At 45.1% G+C, this 19769-nt stretch overlaps 1 long non-coding RNA gene across 1 annotated transcript in view; it reads left to right on the plus strand.

The window, feature by feature from the left end:
* The first annotated feature begins 6877 nt into the window (after window positions 1-6877).
* Window positions 6878-19769, plus strand: part of LOC141991930 (uncharacterized) — a 28640-nt gene continuing 15748 nt past the window's right edge. Inside the window, exons 1-2 of the long non-coding RNA XR_012640496.1 lie at window positions 6878-7306; window positions 8443-8544. This is a non-coding gene — a long non-coding RNA (uncharacterized LOC141991930). The remainder of the gene's footprint in view (window positions 7307-8442; window positions 8545-19769) is intronic.

Consider the following 19769-nt stretch of genomic DNA (forward strand, 5'->3'; position numbering starts at 1 on the left):
ATTGTGTGCTGGGATCTTAACACTTGGCCCAGAGAGGAAAGTCTGTTTAAGGTAAGAGAAATTTCAGTTTTTGAAGAAAAAGGATAAAAACTGGCTTATAAAAAAACTTGCTTATATTTTAGGCATTGGTGATTTTGTAAGGCAAACCTTAAGTCAGGGGTTCATTGTTTTCAATTTCATTTCCAACATAAAATGGACAGTCTTTCATAAAATACATAGATTGGTTACAGAAGCAGGTTTCTGTAACCAAAACATGTTAACACTTCTTCTATTTTGCAAGGGAAAAACTAAAACGTTCAATACAACTAATGTTGCCACTCTGCGGGTGTCTTAAGTTCAGGTCACAGCAGGGGGTGCAGACTCATAGGGAGAATGCAATAACTTTCTGCATCTCTTCTTGGAAAGAGGGAAGAATTAACCCATTCAGCTAAATTAGTTAGCAAGGGACCCAGAGCTGAGGGAAGACTAAAGACTCCTGAAGAATCTCGTGATAGAAAGAAGCTGAGCTGGTTTATTAAACTCAAAGACCTTTGATATTTGGAGTATTCCAAAGCCTATAGGCTGAGTAATCTGTTACTTGCTTAACAGTGCCATCATGTTGCCTTTTCTTGGATTCCCACCTCTGGAAAGCAATCACCTCTGCAGTCGCCCTACAGTTTTGGAAACCTGACACTGTAACAAAATTGCTGAAAGCACTGAGGCAGAGCTTCCAGGAAGGACATCCAGTCCTACTCTTTGAAGGACAAAGCTGGTATATTGTATGAACCGGATAACCAGGGTACAGTGCAGTTAGTGGTGTGTGTTCTGAAGTTACAAGACTTACACGCTTAACCCACTGAGCAAAGCTATGAAAATTGCCTTAAAGTTTATTATGTTCTTATTTCTTGCCTCAGCCGTCCCATAGAAAGTTGATTTCAGGTCTGGGTATTGGGAACTCTCGGTTCCATCCCCAGTTTAGCCACAGACTTCCTGTTTGACCTTGGGCAGATCATTTAACTCCTCTGTGTCTCAGGTTTCCTATCTGCAAAATGGGGACAGGGATACTTAATGCAGTTCCACTATTCATGGCATTGGACCCAATAATCTGGTAGTAGTTTTGAAAAGTTCTGTGATATGCTGGAGGCCTACTGAGAACAATTGGACTGAAGTAGATTGAAATATTATTTTGTAGAAAGACCAATATAAAGAACAGGATCAGCAAAAAATCTCTTGCCAACAGCTTTTGAGGTGGTTCTTTTCTATATCTTTTCCAATGCACTAATCTACCTAGAAGCCAAGTTTTGATTTAAGTGGTAGGAACAGGTAGGGGCTTTACATATGATGGCAAGATAGTTAAATTGTTAGACTTGGTTTACAAGTTAAATAGAGCCATCACTCATCCATATGTTGTGTTTCAGCCTTAGGCCTATTAGTTCCAGTGGTCTGCCCTGCAGGAAGCTAAAGACCAGGCTCTTCCTTTGTCTGTTATCCATTCAGACCCAATCACTAAGCCTATCTCCACTGCAGGGGACATAAATTCCCTCCTTCCCTGAACACATCCTTCTCTTACATGTCCCTGTTGACGTATCTTGATCTGCTTCAAAGACAACCAAGAACTGGCTTTGATGGACTTTTTCTTCAAACCCTGGCATGCAAGCACATTTGGACAATATCGTGAGGTCCTCCCTCAATTTTTCTTAAATGACAGTTTTGTCTCATTAAGGACTCACTAGAACCTGAGTAAGGACTTCACATTATGGCCCATTGTGAGCACCAAAAGGTCCTGAAACACAAAACATTATTAGAACATGACTATACAGTGCACATACCAGTGCATAGGATTGTATGGGTGTGTCACTCTTACATAATTAGAACACAGTGGGTGCTATGAAATGTACCATTCATCTGCAGGGGACTGCCCAAGCCAATATATTTTAAAAATTCAGTGACTATGAAGAAAAATGTTGTGGTTGTAGTCCACAAGGTAACTGGAATCTCGGATAAATTCATATTCAACTGTGAAAACAGATTACTCTGTCCTATACTTTCGCCACCAGCTAATCTGACAGGGTCAAGGACACAAGTTGTCCACTCTTCCAGAGAAGTAGGCAAATGGTCAAATAATATCAAAACCAGTGTTGGGGATATTTTTGCTTAATGGAAGCTCAAGGCCAAATCAATAGAATCTGGGCTTCTTGTCCACCCCAAATCACCCCTCACACATTAGAGGAAGAGCAGGGTGCACTGAGCAGGAATAGAAGGGAAGGTGAGTTTTTCACCATTAATGTCATTCTGTGCTATCTATTGCCCTTCTGTCTATTACCACTGATATATTTACTCATGCTATTAGGTTGCCCTTGTAATTCTTAGCTTATCATGTTTAATACCACTTCAGGAGGTGGCCAGCAAGTTGTGGGCTCCGTAAGAACACATCAAAGGGCGATAGGTGTGGCAGACTAACAACGGCAAGTTTATAGATGAGTGGAAACATCGCAGAGGGATCAGGAGAATTAAGATATTCAGGGAAAGTTTGCTGTGCTCTGAAATTGATGATCTTGGGGTGGGGGATGGGGACCAAAGGTCAGTGATTTGCTAGATCATCTGGTGATCGTGATTTCTTCCGAAAATTCTGCAGTGGATCTCAGTGGAGCATTTCATCCCCTCCAGCCTTTTCTGAACCAGAAGTGCAGTGCGGTGCTAAATTAATAACAAATTTTAAAAAGTTAATCAAACTGTTTTGAAACGCAGAAAGGTTCAGATTTGGGGAAATAATTTCCCTCTTCTATATCCTCCTTGTTGAAGAGACTGTCTAGGTCTGATCCTGCAAGGTGCTGGGTACCTTTGGCTGCCAGTGATCTAGTTGTAGGAGGTGCTTGGCTAGAGTTCCTACAGAAGGTGCTCAGCAAGGGGTAGCATCAGACTGAGAGGAAGAATGGTCCATTGTCTAGGATAGTAGCCTGTGAATTGGGAGACCTGGGTTGAATCCCCTCCATGGATTTCCTGTGTGACTTTCGGCAAGTTACTCAGACCTGGTCTACACTACAAAGTTAGGTCAACATAAGCTGCCTTGCATTGACCTGCTTGTGCATGTATGTACAGTTAAATTTGTCTCCCACCAGTTACAACGAGGAGTCCTTGAGGCACCTTAGAGACTAACAAATTTATTTAGCCCACGAAAGCTTATGCCCAAATAAATTTGTTAATCTCTAAGGTGCCACAAGGACTCCTCATTGTTTTTGCTGATACAGACTAACATGGCTACCCCTCTGAAACCTGTCTCCCACCAAGGTAATGTAATGTCAGCGTATGTAAGCTCTCCATTACGCTGACATAGTGACACCACCTCCCTGAGTGGCCCTGAGCTATGGTTGATGTGTTGAGGTCAATGCAGCACGAATGTACGCACTGCGTTACCTATGTTGGTCCTAACAGTCCTCCTGCAGCTGTCCCACCATGCCCAACACTGATCACTCTGGTGATTTAGACCGACAGGTGCGCTCCCCTCCCTGCTTAGAGCCCCATGAATTTTTGAAATGCTTTTTCCTGATTGGCCAGCTTGCTGAGCACACCTAGCATCTCTCCATTATTGTGCGCAACGGCCCAGCTGACTGCTCTGGATACACGCTCCAGACATATTCTGGCTTGGAGTAGACAGGAGATATTGGATATCGTGAGCCTGTGATGAGAAAAGGCTGTGCAAGTATAGCTATGGACCAGTTGTAGAAAGCTACGAGCAGATTGCCATGGGGGATGCAGGGAAAAGGGTATGTCTGGGATCAGCAGCAATGGCACGTGAACGCAAAGGGGCTGGAGCAGGCTTGTCAGAAGGCCACGGAGGCCAAGAGTCGATCCAATGCCAAGCCCTAGACCTGCCGCTTTCACAAAGAGCTGCATGCCATACTTGGTGGAGACCCCACAACGCTCTGCAGACCACCATGGATACCTCAGAGGAGCCCATGTCACAGGCCTCTGGTGTGAACAGCGTGGAGGTGGAAGAAAAGGAGGATGGGGGACATGCGACTGGGGGGACCAGCCATGCCACGAGCCAATACCTGTTTGAGACTCCACCACAGTCCAGTCAGTCCTGGCAGTCGAGCGTGGGGGAGCCCGATGCAGGGGAAAGGAACCTCAGGTAAATGTGTAAATTTATTTTCCATTATCGTGATGGTACTGCCAACTTAGCAGGACACAGCTATTGACTTTTCATTAATTTACTTGTGCTAGAAGAGGTAGTGGTACAACAAAGAGAGGTGGAGTTGTTTGCATCTGCTTTTCATTCCCCTGTAGAGTCAGGTGGGCGAAAGAGGCACACAGAGCAGTTTGCTTATGTACACAGGGATGTCCCTTGAATTCTCCTGATAGATATTGACAAACCTTTCATGGAGATACTCCGCAATCTTCTCCCAAAGGTTTCTAGGGATGGCAGCCTTATTTATTTCTCTGCAGCAGGACGCTTTCCCATTCCAGTCATAGGCGTCAACTTCTCCTGGCGCCAGTGGGTGCCCTGGCCCCACCCTGACTCTGCCCCATCCCACCTCCTTCCCCCTCCCCCGCCCCCATTCCAACCCCTTCCCCAAATCCCCTTCCCTGGTCCCGCCTCTTCCCCGCCTCCTTCCCTGAGCACACTGCATCCCGCTCCTCTCCCCTCCCTCCCACAGATTGTTACACCGCGAAACAGCAAGTGCTGGGAGGAGAAGCGGGGACGGCATGCTCAGGGGAGGAGGTGGAGGTAAGCTGGGGCGGGATGAGGAGCCTGGCTGCTGGTGGGTGCAGAACACCCACCCGTTTTCCCCCATGTTTTCTCCAGCCCCAGAGCACACACAGGGTCAGCACCTCTGGTGCCAGCTGGCACCATTGCATAAACAGGCTAGCAGCATACAGGCCAGGGTGGCTTCGGGATGCCAGCAGCTGCTGTGCTCTCTGTGCCTTTGTTACTCTCAAGAGTGAGATATCAGCTAAAATCAACACCACCTGTGGAAAATGGTGCCAGTATTGAGTGCTATTGCCTTGGATTCATAGTTTCATGCAACCAAGCAATTCCCTCCTCATTTTCCTCCACCTGGCAGGCCACACGCACCATGGCTGGAGCTGTGAGTGGTGCTGTGCACAAGCACTCTGAAACAGAGGTGTCAATAAGCAAGTCTTGTTTAAAACTTTAGGGGAGCAAGTTTCTGTTGTGACTATACCAACAATGGTACTTCTGTGTGTTTTAGTTGTAGCTGCTGCTGTTGTGGCCTTGAGGGGTTCCCCTTCCACACCACAGAACACCTGAGCCAGATAAAGAGGAGAAAGAAGAGGACTCAGGATGACATGTTCAGCGAGATCCTGCAAGCCATGAACAGAGGGCTTGGAGCATGAATATTGCAGACTCTATGGAGAAGAAAAGATTTGACAGGAGAAAGGCGCAGGAGAGGGAGATGCACCAAGACATAATGGGGCTTCTCCGGCAGCAAACACAGATGCTGCACACTTTTGTGGACTTACAGGTTCAACAATGCCAGACTCCCCTCTCTTTGCAGTCCATGGAGAACTCCATTATAGCACCTCCCTACAAACACCCCCCCAACATTCCATGTGGCATACCCTTCCCACTCCATACTGGGGGACATTAAGGACAACCAACCCTCATGTAAACTGACCTATGAGAGCCATGGTTGATGTTTGTATAGCTAAAATGGACATTAATGTTCCTTCCCCTGTGCCATAAATTTGTTAAGGTTTTAATGGATTTGCTTTTAACTTGTGCTGAAATTTTTTGGAAGCGTTTTTGTTACTCAGTAAAACTCTGCTTGGAAAATAACTCATCTTTATTAGTTGACAACATATACTTCCGACTGGCTGGTGGCAAGCACTTATTTGACATTGTACACCTTGAAACAACTCATAGGATCATTGACAAACACAGGAATAATCATAAATGTACAGCAAGTACCACAAAATTAGTAGGTGCATTGTCAGTATTACATTCATAGATGTGCACCAAGCACCACGCAGTTCATAACAGGCCCCCAAACTGCAGGGCCAAGTAGAACTCAGTACACCACAACGCATTACGGTGGCCCACTGTTAAAGAGCTCTTTCAAAGTCTCCTTGAGCCATATAGCTCCACACTGAGCTTTTTTGATAGCCCTTGTATCTATCCAGACAGCCAATCCACCGCCACCCTGGTGGCAAATTTTTCTTCTTTGCCTCACAGATATTATGCGGGACACAGCAGGCAGCTATAACCATTGGCATATTTTTCTCACTGAAATCCAGTCTTGTGAGTAAACAACTCCAGGGCCCTTTCAGTCTACTAAAAGCACATTCAGCTGTCATTCAGCACCTGCTGAGCTGGTAGTTGAACTTTCCTTGATGCTGTCATAGTGATTGGTGTATGGCTTCATGCGCCAAGGGAATAAGGGGTAGGGTGGGTCCCCACGATCACTATTGGCATTTTAACATTGCCACTGGTAATTGTCCGGTTGGGAAAGAAACTCCCTGCTCATACCTTTCTGAACAGTGCTGTGTTCTTAAAGATGCAAGCAGCGTGCACCTTCCCTGACCAGACAACACTGATGTTGGTGAAGTGCCCCCAGTGATGCACCAACACTTGCATAACCGTATTAAAATAGCCCTTTCTGTTCATATACTCTGTGGCCAGGTGGTCTTGTTCCAAAATAGGGATAAGCATGCCGTCTGTCACTCCACCGCAGTTCGGGAACCCCATTGCTGAAAAGCCATCCAGTATGTCTTGCACAATGCTGAGAGTCACAGTCCTACGTAGCAAGACATGATTAGTGGCCAGGCACGCTTGCATGACAGCAATCCCCACATTGGATTTTCCAACTCCAAAATGATTTCCCACTGACTGGTAGCAATCTGGCATTGCAAGTTTCCGCAGTGCGATTGCCACTTGCTTTTCCGCTGTCTGTGCTGTTCTCATTCTGGTGTCCTTGTGCTGGAAGGCTGGGGTGAGCTTGGCACATGGATCCAGCAATGGGGCCTTGATGGATCCAAAAATTCTGCAGCCACCACTGCTCATAATCCCACACCTGCATTACGATGGGATCCCACCAGTCAGTGCTTGTTTCTTGGGCCCAGAAGTGGTGCCCTTCTGTTTGCAGCTGCTCTGTGAATGCCACTAACAACCTTGAATTGGTTCTCACTCTGTCCCACAGCAGTCTGATCTCCAGGAAATCATCATATTCCCTGCAACTCTTCTTGTGGCTCTACAGATACTGGCGGATTGTGCGTCCTGTGCTTGCAACACTCCTGACAATAGTGGAGAGCTGGGCAGGCTCCATACTTCTGTCGGAGATGGCAGACAGTGACAAGTCCCACGCAGGTTTGTGACATTTTTCAAAATAAAGTGAGAAAATTATGGGATAAAGGAGATGGCATTAGGAGGTGGAAAAAGTTGCATGATGGGAACTTGACCCTGAAGTGCCAGTCACTTCTGTGTGACTTGGTTCTGCACCACCATGCAAAGCCAAAACTTCCCAAAAGACAGTGTGCTGGATGGTGGCAAGTTGCATACTGGGATACCAAGTGTAAGGCTCCATGGACTAAAACCCAGGCTTGCAGTGCCTGGGCCAGCACATATTCCCACATTGCTACTAGGAGTGCATGCAGAGCTATAGCCAGGGAGCATGCTGGAGATTAGGTGCCACAGGAAGTACCACCCAAAGGATCCAGAGTGACAGTTCTCTGAGGCCCTGTGATTGGCCAAACTCATGATTTAATCCTGGAGGATGGCCCAGGAAGTTGTCTGGGTAACTGCACAGGCTTTTGGTCTGCTGTGGCTCCTGATCGTACCTTGCCTTCTGAAATCTGACCCTAGCCTGACTCTTGCTTATTGACCTGGCTCTGGCCATTCCTCTGACCCATGACTACTGTCTTGTAGCTGTCCTTCATGTGTGAACACCAGCCCAGCTGTCACTGCTAGGCAAAACTGCCTACACCCCGGTCCCTTACACCGTGGTGCACCCCACTGTGCATTGAAACACTCACTCCTGGGGAGTATATGCAGTGGCAATGCAAGAAGCCAAGCGTACACATGCACAAGCAATATACTAACTGTGTTGTAACTTGTGTTGGCAAAAGTTTGTAGTATCTTAGTATCTCTGTACTTCAGTGTCTCCAACTGTAAAACAGGAATAAAAGTACTTTAAAGGTTGCGGGGCTGTCAAATAATAGGTTAATGGGGGCTGTATAAGTTCCTAAGAAAGGCTTTTCAACTGATGCCAAATGTTAATAATACGATTCCTCAGTGGGGATGCTGTCTTTAAAAATAACTGGAGAAATGTTTTACAGGTATTGGACAATTCTAGAAGGGCTCCTAATGGGCACGCTGCTCTGGTTAAAAAGCAGTAATTCAAACCATAATCCAGGGTGGCATTTGTCCTAGTGAATAATATCTGAAAGATAATTCTGCCATGGTTGTCAGTACATCCTATGTTAAAGTAGCTCATGTCTTTTCAGGAGCTCGAATCCCATCTCTAATACAGAAGTGGCCTGTCAAGGAAACTGAGGCAAAATTTGCAGGATGATGTAACGGGACTGTAACCTTCAAGTTAAACTCAAGTAAGTGCTTATGATGAAAGGATGGTTGTATTTTCATGTGTACTTTTAGTAGCCCAACAATACCTAGCAGCCTACTGATACATAACTGTACTTCCATTGCTAGGAAATATGATCTCTAGGGAGATAACAAAGTAGCTGGGAGGACATAATTCCCCAAGGGCGAAGCCACCATCTGCTTGCAGTCAAGTTTCAAAGAAAAGAAATCAAGATTTTTGTCAGCAGTTAGCTTGATTATCAGGCACAGCGTCTAAACATTAAATACTGTAGTAATCACAGTGACATGAAAATGGGTTACTTTCAAGATGATTCGGTACAGTACATTTCCATGCAGTGCTAGAACCCTGCTAAAACAGCACTGTGGTACGTATTTAACCATGCAAGAGGGGCATTTCATTACTTTATTAAGAAGTGATGTGCATTTAAAAATAAGAGTGCAGCTTTCTAAATGTCTTACTCTGGAAAAAGGAATGAGGCAGAATTCTTCAGGCTAGACTAGCATTTTATATCTTAGCACTATGATTAATGATATACCAGATCCCACTTAAATAAATATCGATTAAAGAATAGATCTTCTAAAACAGTTACTTTGTCCCTGCACCAAAACAAATGACTAAAAGCTCCTTACTACTGGCAATACGGAGTGAATACCTACTACAGAATGTCTCCTAAGAGAAGACTTTATATATCCATAAAGGTTATGGGGTCAACAGGTTTCTTCTGCATACAAAAATTAGTATATGTTGTGTCTTATTTATCTATGTATTTATTATGGTGGCTTTGTGTACTACACCTTTAAATCTCTAAGGACTCTGGGGTTTGCTAGTACAATGCCAGAGGGGAAGTGGCTGGTGCCTTCCCTATTTGGGGAGCACTGGGGTGAGCTAAAGAGGGCCTGGCATAGAACCTCAGGCTTGCCCTATATTGTTTTCCTGATGTGATGGGCCTTGTGGGTTGTTGCAGGAGTGCAGAATCACCTCACTGTAAGACCTGAGGGCTGGCAGCCATTTTGTGTTCAAGTCAGTACTGTTACAGAAGCCAGATATGCTGTGTGCTCTTATTTGGCGACTTTACTCTTGTTCTTGTTTTGTCATTCTCTTAATAAGTCATTTAGACCAAAAGTATCTGTGTGCTTGGTGGAATGGAGACATACCATATGGGGAATTCCAGTGAAAGAAAAATTCAGTTTTGGGGGGATGGACTAGATCATCTCTTAAGGTCCCTTTAACTTCCAGTCCTACATTTCTGATTCTATAATCTCCCACCTCTGGGTGACATTCTTCCTACAGATGCCCATGCACAATTATCCACCTGTGGGGGAGCTGGCCTCATGTAAGGGAGAACTTGGCTGTCACCATTATCAACATTGCTGATTTATCAAGAGCAGAATTAGCTTCAGAACTTAAGCCAACACAAATGATTTCGCAATTATAAACATCCACAAGATGAGTTCTCTGACCTAAGTAACTAAGGCAGATTTTAGAGATCACTGTCAGGCTAAATACAAATGATAAGCCCTGGGGGGGAAAATGGAGGGACAGGGTTTGATTTTGTAGCAAAATTCATTCCAATTTCAACTGGTGCAGGACAAGAGTCCCTGTTATGGTGACAGCTTGTACATTTATGGGATTTGAAACAGACTCATGATCCATCTTCCAGCATCCTGCCTCCAATAGGGGACAATGCCAGATGTCTCACCAAAAGGTGAGAAAGTCCTATAATGAACCTAACTTTGCAGTACCATATCTTGAGGGGAAGGTTCTTCCTGGTGCCAGCTGGTGATCAGTTCATGTCCCAAGTGATAAGGATTGATAACCCCTGTAATTCTATTGTAGTGTAGAGGCTGTTCCTATTCTTATCAATGCCTGACCTTTAATTATTTAGGAATTTAGTGAGCTATTTGCCCCAATAATATCCTATAACACTGGGCTTTTCTGGTCATCTGTTTTAAATGTGTTGCCTTTATGATTTTGTAAAGCACCCCCTCATTTTTTAGAACAGAGTAAATGGAAGTGCCCCACTGATATGAAAGAGTTTAAAACTGAGTTCATCTTTAAAAGAACAGAAGAATGGCCATATTGGGTCAGACCAATGGTCCATCTAGCCCAGTATCCTGTCTTCCGATAGTGGCCAGTGCCAGATGCTTCAGATGGAGTGAGCAGAACAGGGTAATTTATCGAGTGATCCATCCTCTGTCATCCAGTCCAAACTTCTAGTAGTCAGGAATTTCTAGCAGTAGGAACTTCTGCCATTACTGGTTCTCTTTAAAGCAATATTTTCTGTCAAAATTCCATGCTCTATAAAATATTGTTTTAGAATGACATCCATGCTGAATATGATCACAGCATTTTGTGTTATAAGCAGTTGTATTTTTGTGAAGCTTGAGAGAGACACTCCCAACAGGTAACAGAGAGGGAAATTGCCCTGAACTGTGGAAAATGCCTCACTCAGGGCAATCCCTCAAAGAGTGAAATAATTTGAGATGACCTAAGGCAGGCTCCCTATTGATGTGACATTTTGTGGGTTAAAGTACAGGAAGTCTTGAGCATCCATCTTCATCACCCCTTTATGTTCTCTCTCTGAAGGTACCTGGCCTGTATTTGAGGAGCTCTGGAAACTGGAGGAGCAATTTAGTGCTTCCAACTGCCTAAAAGGAATTGGACTGTGATTTGTGACAGTCGTCTGGTGATTGATGAGATAAAGCTGCAATATATGCATGCACTCTTCCTATCCCCTGATCATGCAGGAAAGGAGTTGTCTCAGACCCTTATAGTTGCAGATCTGAGAGATGGGCCTGAACTAACATAGCTAATCTGATCAACCCCGAACTGTGGGCTGTTTGAGATCTAGCTTCAAGTCCTGCAGCCTGAGCCCTTCTGCAGTAGATGGAAATTTTAGATATGCATGATCCAGTGAAGCGTGCATAATGCTTGCTGTCTCTGCAGACACGCCAACATTTCATATGGGAATTCCATCTGTCATGCTGTATTGTGAAAAGGGTGTTTGTTGCCTCACGTGCCTGACGGAGGGTTACATTTGCCATTTGCTAAGAACCCCCGGGCTAAACTTGAACTCTGTCACAGAGGTATGATCCACAGCAGTGGCGGATGTAAGCTCCCTATTCAGTGTGAGTGCTCCTCCCCTGCTGCTGTCGCCTCCTTGCCCTGCCGAAGGGGCATTGACCACCCACAGAAGCACCCTTTGCCCTGGCACTGCAGGCAGCAGACCCAGATGCACGGAGCTGAAGAGTGAGGCTGCCCCGCACTCACCCAGCAGCAGCAGCTCCTGTCCGGTAGAACTGGGCTTGGCTCCCTGCTCTGGTCATTGTGATCTGGTGCACAGGGTCATAGCATCATTCAGGTTTGGGCCATATTTGAGTGAGTGGTGTTGCAGCATGGCACATGGGGTCTCAGTGCCCAGAGCGGGGAGCTGGGTCCAGCCCTGCAGGGCAGGAGCTGCTGCTGCTGGGTGAGTGTGGGGTGGGCTTGCTCTTCAGCCCCCCTCTGGGGTCTTTTCATCCTGGTCCAATGTAGAGGGTGATGAGGGGGGATGGAGGGAGCTGCTGTGGGTTGTTGGTGCCACCAGGTCACAATGCCAAAGTAGGTAGCTGAGCCCAGCCCTGTGGGACAGGAGCTGCTGCTGCAGGGCTTCTGTGGGCTCAGTTGTGCCCATGAGCCACCACTAACTTCTCCCCTGGTGTGCAGAGAGCACAGTCCCCAGCCTGCAGTGCTGCATCTTGTTTCAACGGCTGGGATTGTTCCAAATTTTGCAAGAGGTGCTCAGCATCTCATGGGGTTGAGCCAGACAGTTCCCCTCCTGCTTCCTGCCATGCTGTCAAACCAGGACTTCCTGTAAGTGATCCCAGGCCCACACAGTTGTTGCGGAAAATTGGCAAGGGTGAAAAAGAAGGATGGCGTGAGATGGGCTGAAGTGGGAATGGGGAGTTGGGCCAGAACAGGGTGACCTTCAGGAATTGTGTGAGAGGGCTGAGAGTGGAGTTGTCATGTCTGTGTGAAGTACATGTCAAGGACATAAAAGGTTGCTACAAAGAGGAGGGAGAAAAATTCTTCTCCTTAATCTCTGAGGATAGGACAAGAAGCAATGGACTTAAATTGCAGCAAAGGGCAGTTTAATTTGGACATTAAGAAAAACTTCAGAACTGTCAGGGTGGTTAAGCAGTGGAATAAATTGCCTAGGGAGGTTGTGGAATCTCCATCATTGGAGATGTTTAAGAGCAGGTTTAGACAAACACCTGTCAGGGATGGTCTAGAACAGGCCTGCGGCGCTTCCTGCAGCCCCCATTGGCCTGGAGCGGTGAACCGCGGCCAGTGGGAGCTGCGATCGGCCAAACCTGTGGATGCAGCAGGTAAACAAACTGGTCCGGCGCACCAGGGGCTTTCCCGGAACAAGCAGTGGTCCGGCTTTGAGAACCACTGGTCTAGAAGATAATACTTAGTCCTGAGTGCAGGGGACTGGACTAGATGACCTCTCGAGGTCCCTTTCAGTCCTACAATTCTATGTTTTATGCTGTGAGTTGTATTCCTGAAGGATCAGTGCTGGCACCTGTGAGAGATTTGGGCAGATGCCACCAGTGTTGGCATTTGGACTGAACTATGGAATTGGGGGAACAAGACCCACCACCTGAGTCTGTCTGACTAGAATATCTGGGCTTTATTGCTGTCCAGAGTGGAGTAGGGATGGTGGGAAACCCCTTGCCTCCTCAACAATGCAGCTGAATGGTATTGTGAATAATAATGAGTAGTGCGGCTTGGGGTGCTCTGCATTAATAGATAGCAAAAACACATAAAAATACCCTCTTCAGAATATGCATGGGAAAAAGTTGGTCTCACAAATGATAACCAGAGCTGGTGTGGATAGGCACTATAGGCCTGAGCAAACACCCATTGAAATCAATGCCAAGAGTCCCACTGACTTCAACAGGACCAAGTCCTAGGGGAGCTGCTCCGCATTTCAGAACTCGCCTCTTTTCTGTCCTAGGCATGCTCCAGTTCTGTGTTGAGAAAAGCCTGCTCAGCAGAGCCACTCTTGCAGAGGTTTTGAGATGCAGTCCAATTGTCTCCAAAGAAACGAGGCTGAAGCCAACAAACTTATGCTGCATATGGCCTGTATTTGAGCCCAATCTGAGGTGAAAGGTTAAAGCATTAACCCTTTGTCTCTCTCCCCACTGTTTTTTACAGTCTTTATTCCATCATCATCGTCATCTTTTATTGCATACCAGGGGCTGCTGAAACCATTTGAGGAGGAAATTAAGGGCCATATACTGCCTAGGCTTTGCACACATATGGCACTATTCTCTCCTGGATGTGCCCATATATAGCTTCCATTAATGTTAACAGGAGTCACAAGTAAGCACTGAAAGGAGACTAGAGGGAAGAACTCTTAAAGAAATGAGAAGAAATCTAAAAGGCCATTGCTCAGTTCATTCCTCCCTCCCACCATGTAACCCTCTTCTCTGAACCTCTTCATTGGCTTCCTCGCCTTCCACAACAGGTTCCAGCTCCTTGTCCTGACCTCCTAGGTTCTGCACCACTCTGCTCCTGACTACGTATCTGCTCTCATTTCCTCCTAGCTGCTCTCTGGGAAGTCTTCTCCCACTCTTGGCTGCATTTGTCGTCCTTATACTGCCCACTACTCTCGGGAGCTACCTTCTACTTCTCAGGCATCAAGTCTCCTTCCTCTCAATTTCCTCTTGAGGAAAAAAATAGTTATGGGTCCAAGCCATAAAGCTGGCTCTAGATCTGAATTTCTCCAAAGATCAGGCCCATCTCTTCAGGAAGCGCTCTTCATCTATGAAGCCTTTCAGTGCTGGTCTTTCTGAGGGTCCCCACTCGATGTAAAACTGTCTTCTGGCCTGTCATGGGTCTAAACAGACTTGTCTGTTTCAGAATGATGTTTTAGGCAGCTGGGGACTGTCTCCTTACTCATTCATGAAGTAATGAGTTTACTGATGGCACGTTAGCGGTCTGGGGGGAAATTGCAAATATATATGGAAGTTATATCTATTTGGTTGTCGCTAGCTCCCTTTACCTTTCATCATATTGCTCGTCATCTTAGGTGGTATGTTATTTAGGACAGGGACTGTGTCTACCTCTGGTTGTACAGCTTCTAGTGCAATCCTGAACAGGGCATCTGGATGCTACTAGAATATAAATGTTTAATAATTATGAAGCTTTCCTCTCCAGTCATTCAAGGTCCAAATTAAATACCTTCAATACCAGGTATTCTCTCCCCTCTCAAAAAATATCTGGGCAATACCTGTAACACTTTTCTTGGGTTTTGCAAAAGGTAGCAATTTTGTAAATGCTGAAACCATTAATTACCTGGACTCTAATGAGACTGAATTGAAAAGAACTTTGTAAGGTTTCACTGCATTGTGCTGGCTATGACACATTAGGCTGATTGTGAATGGATATCAAAACTCACACAAAAGTAGTTCCACTGTCTAAATGGACACAGTTAATCTAGACACTTGCTTAGCCAAAGATCTGCATTAATGAGATCTTATTGTCTGAGCAAATCTTTGTTGCTAAAAAAGAGGGGTTTTTTTCAGTGATGTTTTTGACATGGATAGTCTTACAGGCTAGTTTCAATATATTTCAGCTTCCTTCGAGCCGTTCAGTCTAGAATGTTCCTGAATGCAGCACTGGTGTGTATGTAGGGAAAGAAAGAGAGACAGGAAAAAAAACAACAGGAGAGTGGAGAGGGCTAAGGATCATTGCCACTCATGCACCTCCCACTCCCCACCTTGCCAGAACCCAGGAATAAGTGTGGAGACTGCACTTCCTGAGTTAAATTTGTTGGGTAGTGCAAATGCTTGACAACTTTGAAAATCAGGCCACTTTGGTTTAGGGGCCTAATTTTTAAACACACACTTGTAAAAATTTTAGCTAAAAATTACAGGTGGGATTTTCAAAGGCATCTAATAGGAGATGGGCACCTAACTCTCTTGCATGTCAACAGGATTTTGGTACCTAACTCCTGTAAGATCCTTTAAAAATCCCAGCCAACAAATCCTGCATAGTGCATCTCGCAGACACCATCATTGTCCTCCATCCCATTCATGTGTATGGAGCTGACAGAGGCTATCCAAGTGGTGATTAAGACCCTTTAACTTTGTCATGCTAAAGAAGGTTTTTGCAAGTCGAAAAGGGCCAATGACTTTTGTTTGAAGGCTTCAGGGAATTGCTGGGACTCATTGGTTTCACTAAACAAGAGGCAGCGTGACCAGTGAGTCTCGCTGCATATGAAAAGGTCACTCACCATGTTCAAGAGAGGAGATCCTTACACTTGTCAGCTTGAGTGATGGAGTTTCTCTACTCTGAGAGCCATAATATTCATGTCATACAATTGCCAGAAGCACTGGAGATGGATGGCCAAAGAATATATTTTCCTGACACTTTAATATGATGAGAGGGGAGGATACAGCACAATCATCCAATACAGAGTAAAGAACCAGAGCGGGGCCTTGGCAGAGCAGACAAAAGGCCAACACAGTGCACACAGAGCAAGGCCTGTCCTCTGCAGGACACAAGCAACTGAAGTGGGGCTGGCCTTAATAAAGGCAGCAATTGTCTGTATTGGGATTATAGTGGGAGAGAAACTGAACATAAGAATGGCCATACTGGGTCAGACCAAAGGTCCATCCAGCCCAGTATCCTGTCTTCCAGCAGTGGCCAATGCCAGATGCTTCGGAGGGAATGAACAGGGCAATTATCAGGTGATCCATCCTCTGTTGTCCACTCCTAGCTTCTGGCTTCATATGCATTCAGAGGGAATGGTGTTCCTGTGCAAATGAGCAGTCATCCTCCAAGTTTCTTTGCAAACTTCACACTAGCTGTTTCAGGACGCACCCTTCATGTCCCCCATGCACCCGTCATATGCAACAGGCCCAATCCCATTCTCTTTGCAGTTTGTAGCAAAGCCCCTATTGATTCCACCTGCCTGATACTGAGCTCACTTACAATGGTTTTATGCAGGTGTGACTCTTTGTTTCAGTGGAGGTATTTTTCATTCCCAGTGGGCCCAACTGTGATCACATACCAGTGTAAACCGTATTGAGCCCAATATGAACCACTGCACGGAGCTGAGAGGAGAGTTTTGACCTTAAACTAGCAGTGCCCAGAGACCCAGAAAGCTTCTTGGTTTAGCCTGTTCACTGTACAAAAGAAACCAACATATGCACAGACATTTATCTCCTCTACCGTCAGCCAATGGCTTATGCCACCCTACTTTTGTCATCACCCGTTGTCTCTCCATGTAAACGGCAACTCTTGGGGCAGAGATCTTTTTATCATTATACCTGTGTACAGCACCTAGGACAAAGGGGCCTTCAGCCCTGATGGTGGACAGTCACAAAACAAATAATGATTTTTCAATGTATTCTATAGTTCAGTATGACTTAAATGTAGTGGGCCAAATGTATCCCTGGTACAACCTCACTGACTTGATGAATTTTACTCAGTTTATTTTTAAAACTTGCTGTTTATCACTAAATATGGAGTACAAAAAATAATGATTTTGCACACTAAAAGCCACTGACAGCACACTGAAGAGGAGTAAACCCACAACACTGTGTATATGTGCGTGCTGGCGATATATAATCACTGCTTTAGGCCAATCAAAAGTCCAGTCATGAAGTCACTTATAAAATACATTACTTTTCCCATACCAAATGTATTCCACGTGAAAAAAATTCCTTGTAAAGACTATCAGATTCTGAAGGCTCCATGTCCAGGGCTGCTCTAAGTTACTTGGGCTAGAACAACTCCCCTAAGAATCATCCCCGGGGTGAGGGTCAGTGAAACATATCATGCTCCAATTCTGCCTCCTCAAGTTCTTCCCATCTCAGAAGAACATCCTTTTCCTGTGTCTTCTGGCTGCAACAAGCTCCCCAGGGGTGAGTGGGGGAAGCAGGCAGTGTAAAGCTGCCTATAAGGACTCCTTACACCATGGCAATACTCAACTGCCTCTTTAGGGCAGCTTTAAGGTCACTTTGTCACCTTTGCTCCAGGAACATAAAATGACCTTATGGGGCATTGAGAATCAGGTCTCTAGGTTTGAGTTGACTTCAGTAATAATGTCTTTTAAAAAAGGTGGTGACTTCATCGTCTGAGGTGGAAGGTTTGAGAACAGGAAGTTGCAGGCCTTATTGTAACCTTAAAAAAAGAAAAAAAAGGGGGGGGGTTGGGTGTCCTATGTTATATGAAATTTTGCTGGATAAAATGTAGCGAACGGGGCAGCGGTTTAGGTAAAATTGCCTTTCAAAGAATTAAATCTGTCTGCTGGACCGGGTCTCAGGGGCAACCTCAAGGACTATTAGAATGTGACAACTTGTATACATGACATTTGCAAATGTGAATATTGTTGAAAGTGAGTAACAGTGCCCTGGGGTGTAATGGCTCTCTGTCAGTGCGTTGATGGATTGAGATGATCTTAAATTTCTATTGTTTCTTACCAAATCTGGCAGGGATTGATTGAATACTGTATCTAAGCAACAAGATGGATGGAGAAAGAATACTGAAGGATTGTTACACTGAGCTTTATTCAAGGTGTAGGTTTACTTAATGTGTTTATCATTTGTGTTCTAAGGTCTTTCCTAATGACTAAGAAACAGACATCAATTGTACTGCTTCAAATAATAATTAATTCCACCAGAGTTAAAGTATCTTTATGCCTTTGGTTGGAACATATTGCAAGTGCATGATTATTCAGTGCATGAGTATTCAGTGCATGCTTATTCGTTGTTTATATAGTAATACTGGTTTGCATGGTTCTATACAAATAAGTAGGAAAACATAATGGGGCCATATTGTGTCCTCAGGTAAAACCCCATTGAAATCGGTGGAACTGGACCAGTGCAAATGACTGGAATTTCAATTGATCCCTGCCTCAAGCAGCTAAAAGTCCACGGTCCTATTCCTGCAGACACAGATGAGTTTTACTTTTCGCCTGTGAGTAGGGTTGTCAACATTGTATTTCAAAAATAAAGGACTGTTTTCTTAGCACCCCCTGCCCATCCATCCTCCCAATATTACCATCATCACCTACAATAATAATTAATAATTAATAAGCAGTACTCACCTACATTCGCCGGGGTATTTCTTGCTGCTTTTTGCAGCACTCAGCAACTCCCAATCTTGTTGTACAGAGATGAAAAAATAAGGGATGTCCCTTGTAATAAAGGACTGGGGGAAAAACTCCATCTGTAAGTAGCCCTGTTGAAGTCAATGGGACTATTTACAGGGTGTGAAGATAAGCACTTTCATAAGAGTTTGCAGGATCAGGGCCCTAATTAGACCAATAACATGACTATAGATTCTGGAGGAACAAGGAGTGGGAACTTAGACTTAAATAAAGAGTTGCTCTAAGGAGAATAACATGCAAAAGGGCTCAGATCTTACAGACTGGGATTTTCAAAGGTGCCTAAGGGAGCAAGTTGCCAAAGTCTATAGGAATTTACAAACCCAGAAGAGCCTAGCTCCCTTAGATGCTTTTGAAAATCCTAGCCTTGGTGAATAGCTGTCTTGTGGTCTGCATAAAACAATCCTCTCACATACACACCCTCAAATCCTCCCTCCTCTCCCTGGCAAAAACAAAGCCCTTTTGTGAGATTTCTGGTAGAAAACCTTCTCTAAGCTTCTGTTAAAACATTTGGTCTTAGGGCAAGTCTACACTACCGCGATGCACAGCTGTGGTGTGTCTGGCGAAGACACACTACGTCGAAAGGAGAGTGTTCTCCCATTGGCATAATTATTCCACCTCAGCGAGAGGGAGAAGCTATGTCAGCTGGAGACTCTCCTGTCGACATAGCACGGTGTGGACAGCATTTAGGTCGATGTAACTTGCGTCTCTCGGGGTGGCTTTTTTCACACCCCTGAGCGCCGTAAGGTACATCGACTTAAGTGGTAGTGTAGACAAGCCTTCAGTCTCACAATTGGGTGCATATGGCGCACTTCTTTCTCTAGGCGCTTCCTGGGCTCATCTCTTTTTTGGGGACCCCAGTGTTTATTGTGTCAATCTGCTTCCACACAAGCCCTCTAAGGGATAGCTCCTGTGTAGGGCACATCAGACAGCTCTGGCCCTTTGTTAAAAAACCTTATCACAGTTCAGTGATTTAAAAAAAACCCCAGACCTGATCTTTAAAGGTCAATATCTCTGTATTTATTTTAATGTCGCTCCCCCAGGAGCAAGGGGTTATTGCTGGGGAC

This window comes from Natator depressus, chromosome 8 (genome assembly GCF_965152275.1).
Source record: "Natator depressus isolate rNatDep1 chromosome 8, rNatDep2.hap1, whole genome shotgun sequence".
NCBI classification, from domain to species: Eukaryota; Metazoa; Chordata; order Testudines; family Cheloniidae; genus Natator; species Natator depressus.